Genomic DNA, 6001 nt, shown 5'->3' on the forward strand with positions numbered 1-6001 from the left:
TATGTCTATTTGACAGTTTGAGTTTTTTTTACATACTGTAATATGAATTATTTTGTCATTTTTTTACAACATATTAAAATATGAATTTTTATGAAAAGATTTTTGGTCATAAGGGTCAGAATATAGTATGTTGAAAAAAGGCATGAAAGGTCAAAACAGAATGTTGAAAATGCGTCATAAAAAGTCATTGTATAGTATGTCCAAAACAATTCATAGTATTTTATGTTTAAAAAATCATTTGATAGACTAAGTATAGCATGTCAAAAAAAAAAAAAAGTCATAGAATAGCATGTCGAAAAAGTCATACAAATTCAAGCTATATGAGCTAAACCAGTTCATATATCAGAGATTGTAAAATTAAACTGATAATATAGAGAGTAAAATGAAGGTCAAAAGGGTGATTTCCTGATAGGCATAAGCAATGAGGGGCACTGGCTGTCTCTCGTTGACCCTTTTTTGTTTTTGTTTGTTGTTTTTGTGCAGTAAGTGGTTAGAGCAATGGCTCGGGGGCACTTCCATGACTGTCTAGGTGATTTTCAGCTTGCTGAAGGTTAACTGGGTTACTGGGTTTTGTGCTTAATTTATCCTGCCACTAACCTGCATGAAGTCTAGGGATGAGTTACTCAGCTAGACCTCGTTAGGAAGTTAGTCAGAGGAATTGGGGTTCCTTATTTAAAGCAGACCGTCATCCTTTAGGTTTGTGGTGGAAAACTTTGTATTAGTTGTGAGTGTGGTTTGTTGGAAAAATGCCTCAAAGGTTGCAGGTGAACTGATAAAATGGCTTCCATTGAAGACTTTGTTCTCCAAATGATTTGCTAAATTCTTACAACAAAGATCAGCTCTTGAAATTAGCGAACCATTACAGTGTTGAACTTCCTAAAAAGTTGAATAAAGATGAATTGTTGGCCACGTTAAAGGATCACTTGTTGTGTTGCCTGTCATAGTGGGGATTGCAAAGGCACCTGTAGAAATTGATACATTTTCAGAGGTAGCTTTTCCCAGGGTGAGATTGTCAGTCAAAGTTTCCAAAATGGCTCCTGTGTTGTCTGGACTTGGAGTTGGTTTGACATTTGAGCAACAAATGGGGGCTCGTCCGGGATTTAGAAAGGTTAGTACTGGGAAATTGTTAAATGTAACTTTGCTCAAGGGAGTTAAGTCCGCACCGATTTTTTGGTTAAATTGTGTTTTCTCACCTGCTGTTAGTAGTACAGGCTTGTGGACCCCATTGGAACCCTTTTCCAGGAAGGCATAAAAGACAGCACTTCTGGGAGTGTCTCTCTCACAGCAGGGCCTGCTGCACCTTGTTTCATTATGCTGAAGTTGAACAGCTTAAATAAACTATTTTGGGTTAGATATCTGTGTGGCCTCCCTTTTTGTTGCCAGCCTTGAGCCAGGTGGTAACAAATGACAAACAGTATGTCGAAAAAACATCATAAAAAGTCATAGTATAGTTTGTCCAAAACAATTCATTGTATTTTATGTAAAAAAAAAAGTAATTGAAAGACCAAGTATAGTATGTCGAAAAAACTCATGAAGAAAACAAAGTTTAAGCCGTTATTGAACCCTAAAATTGCAACATAACCTTATTTTAAATGGCACAGGCCTTACCTGGTGAGATAAACCAGTCATATACCACAGTTTGGAAAATTAAACACATAATATAGAGAGTAAAATTAAGGTTTAAAAAAAGGTATAGTACAGTATGTCAAAAAGATGGTGACAACATTCAGAGTGAAATATGTTGAAAAAAGTTATAAAAAGTCATAGTAAAGTATGTCAAAAGAAATCATAAAAATACATAGTATAGTAAGTCAAAAGAAGTCATAGTAAAGTAAGAGTATAGTATTTTTGTGTTTGTTGTATAGCATGTAAAAAAAGTCATAATATAGTTTGTCAAAAATACGTCATGAAAAAGTCATAGTATATTATGTTGAAAAAGACTCGTAAAAAAGTCAAGCATAGTGTGTCAAAAAAAGTCATATGAACGTCATGGTATAGTATGTTAAAAATCATTAAAAATTCATAGTATAGTATGTCAAAAATCTTTGAAAAAAAGTCAGTAAAGGTCATAATATGTGAAAAAAAGTTGTATTAGAGTATCTAGATTTAAAAAAAAAAGATATAATATAGTTTGACAAAAAAAGTCATAAAAACTTACAATATAGTCTGTCAAAAATAGTAAAAAAAAAAGAAGTCACAGTTTTATAAGTGAAAAAAAGTACAGTGTGTCGAACAAGGTAAAAAAGTCATAGCATAGTACATTGACATTGTTTTATTAAAAAGTCATAGTATAGAATCTCAAAAAACATGAAAATGTCACAGTATTAGTATGTCTAAAAAAAGTTATAACAAAGTCATAGTAAAGTATGTTAAAAAAACAAATCATTAACAAATTATAGTTGTATTGTATGGTGAAATATAAAATGTCATATTAAAGTATGTCAAAAAGAGATTCATAAAAAAGTCATAGTATAGTAAGTCGAAAACTAATCAGTAGAAATCATATATAAGTACAGTGAAAATTAATGAAAAGTAATAAACATTCGAAGTACAGTATGCCAAAAAAATGTTTTATTTTAGTATGTTGAAAAATATGAACAGACATACTGCATGTTGAGGAAGATTTTTAAAAAGTCATAGAATAGTATGTCGAAAAAAACTCCATAAAAATACATAGTATATTGTGTTAAAAAGAAGTGTTAAAAATAAAAAGTAATTTTATAGTATGAAAAATATAGTCATTAAAAAAGTAATAGTATAGTATGTCAAAGTAATTGTATAGTATGTAAAATAAATAATAAAAAAGTCATAGTATAATATGTCGAGTTAGATTCATAAGAATGGCATATTATAGTATGTTGAAAAAAGTAATTTAAAAATAAATTAATAAAAAGTCATGAAAAAGTCATTGTATAGTATGTCGAAAAAAATCCAGAAAAAAATAATTGTATGGGTTGTCAAAACAATAAATAAAAAGTCAAAAGTATAAAATAATGTTGTATATTGAAAAAAAGTCATAAAATGTCACATAATAGTATGTCAAATACATTCATAAAAAAGTAACAGTATAGTTTGTCAAAAAAAGTAATAAAAAAGTCACAGTTAAGTTTGTCGAAAAAAGGCATAAAATAGTCATAGTAGAGTACGTTGAAAAATCAACAAATGTAATTGTATATTCTATCATAAAAAGGTCATAGTATAGTATGTAATATTTCGAAAAAAGACTTATTATAGTATGTTGAAAAAAAAGTCATAGTATACTATAATATGTTGAATAATTCATAATGCAGTATGTCAGAAAACTAATAGTAAAATAAAAACTTCAACTTAATGTATGTTGTAAAAAAGTAATCGTAGAGCATGTCAAAAGTTATAAAAAGTAATATTATAGTATGTCCAAAAAAGTTTATCATATGGAAAATGTAAAAAAAGGTCATAAATAAGTCTTAGCAATATATAAGTAGAAAATTGCCATATTTAGTATGTCTAAAAAGTCATATTTTAGTATGTTCAGAATTCATGAAATGGCCAGTGTCTAGTAATTCCAAAAAGTCACTAAAAATCTATTGTATATCATTATATGTCATACAAATATTATAGTACAGTAGGTCATAAACGTAGTATAGTTTAGTAGTAAATGTTATGGTATTGTATGCTGTAAAAAAGTAATACAAATGTCTTAGTGCAGTATATCATGACAAAAGTCATTAAAAGTCAGAGTATAGTATGCCTTAAAAATCTAATTGTATAGACAGGAATTTAACTGACATAGAATTGTATGTCATAAAAAGTCATAGAAACAGTATAGAATTTCATAAAAATAAGTAAAACTCTAGTAAATCAGGAAAAGTAAAAAATAGTCATAGTATAGGTCATTAAAGTGACACAGATTCTTAAGTAATAAAACCTCATAGTATAGTAAGTCATAAACAATTAATGAAAAATCATGGCATAATATGTCATAAATATTCCATAAAAAATGTCATAGTATAGTCATAAAAAGGTGTAGTACAGTATGTCATAAAATTATATAGTATTTTTGTCATAATTAAGTCATAAAAATGTTTAAGTATAGTAGCAGACTTTTTTGTTGTTGTTTACCTGAAATCTTTTATATTCAAGTAATGAGTCATGAGGCACTCCTTAGATCCTCCATGGATTGACTGACACAACGCTCACTGCTATGATGATGTCTTAAAAACATATATTGTCCTGGCCATAATGTGTGTCACATAAAGTGTGAGTTGAACAAGTTGAACACAGAGGAGCCAGGAGAGACACAGTTAGAGATTCCATTATCACTGCACAGTGGACAGCAGTGAGGAGGATAGCTTCATGCAATGGTGCAATTGGTGCTATGCGCAGTGTGGTAGAGCCCGTTGATATTTGTATCTGAAGACAGATAGGCAGGGATTAGGAATGTCTGCAGATAGTGTGCAGAAAGCGCACCGTGTGCAGTCCACCATTTAAACTTTATATACAACTGGTTGGGTTTCCAGAGGTGCTACAGGGACAGAAGATTTGGTATTCTGTAATACATTCTGTACTCACTTTGACATTATTTGGCTGCCCTATTACAGGGTTCACCCCCGCTCCCACCATGCAATCTCACCACAAAGTCCTCCATAGACTCCTCCTAATTCACCCAGTTTGAAGTACATGTGAATTTAATAGAAGAACAGAAGTGCGTCGCAGAGCCCAATTACAAAAGCGCCACCTTATAAAGATGTAGTTTCACACTGGTTTTACACTGGTTTTAGGATGGTGCAGTCACTTTAGGGGTGCTGTGGTTTTAATCAGATGAAAAAGCAGTTTACTGCAATTATTATTTATTGTTGTTTTTCAGCACTCAGGGAAACAAATTAGCCTCAAAATGCTGTAAATTCTGTCGAGATTGTTACAAAGAAATATTTGTAGTGGGGGATAAGACAAGAGCACTAGTTTATGCAAATGACAATGAAGAATAGATGAGTCATTTCATGAGTCATTTTTGGATTACTATTTAAAAGAACACAATTCACACGGCACATTACGAGCATTCATATTAGTATTTTAATGATGGTGTGACAGCAATGTCACACAAAACGTTAACAAATGGTTATATTTAATACCCTTCATTATTTGTAAGTAATCATCTGGCCAAAGATTAAAGCTGTTAATGTTTAAGTAAGTTCTTGGTGGTTTTGAAAATGACAAAATCAGATTATACATCAAAAGAAAGTGTGACTACCCACATCAAACTCAGTTTGTGCAAAATAAAGATATTCAAATTAAAGATTTAAACAAAATCTGGCAGTGTCTCATTGTGGATGCAGAAAATTAAAAAGAATCCTCTGGGTAAATCACCCTCTTATCTAGGTGAACATAAATAAATAATAATAGCAGGCTGCAGTTTACATGAACAAAATCAGCTTCACACTATTCAGACAGGAGACATGTTTATTCAAGATCTAACTACGTGCAAAAAGGATCAGCATACTTAGATGCATGATATTAATATCCGTAGTGCCACCATCCCAATGAAGAGCCAATTTTAGACATATGAAATGTCAGAATCATACATTATCAAAGGAAAGTGTGATCCAGGGCTCCACAGTAGTGAAACACCACCGAAATTATGAGCTGCAGAGAATGTTATTGTATTTCATAGCATGATGTTCGTGCAAGAGACCTAACTGCATTCTTTATACTGTACACTTTTCGAGTCTTTTAATATCTTAAAAAACAGCCAGACTTTACATTCAGTACACAGTAGGCTCGATGAACTACTGTAATGTCTTACTCTGCAAATATTCAATTAAATGTAGAAGTAAAAAACAAAATGCCGAGGCATCGAAATAAAAAAAATACATTATTATTCATTATTGAATTATATGAATATTAACACAACATTAACATAACATAATGATTGTTATATAATAACGCATACAGCATTACATAACATTTCATGTGTGTGTCATCTGTCCCTCTGGTTGTGGTATGTTGATACATATTGGGCAGT

Source organism: Cebidichthys violaceus, unplaced genomic scaffold, assembly GCF_023349555.1.
Source record: "Cebidichthys violaceus isolate CVI_PGR_0920_01 unplaced genomic scaffold, fCebVio1.0.p SCAF_20, whole genome shotgun sequence".
Lineage (NCBI taxonomy): Eukaryota > Metazoa > Chordata > Actinopteri > Perciformes > Stichaeidae > Cebidichthys > Cebidichthys violaceus.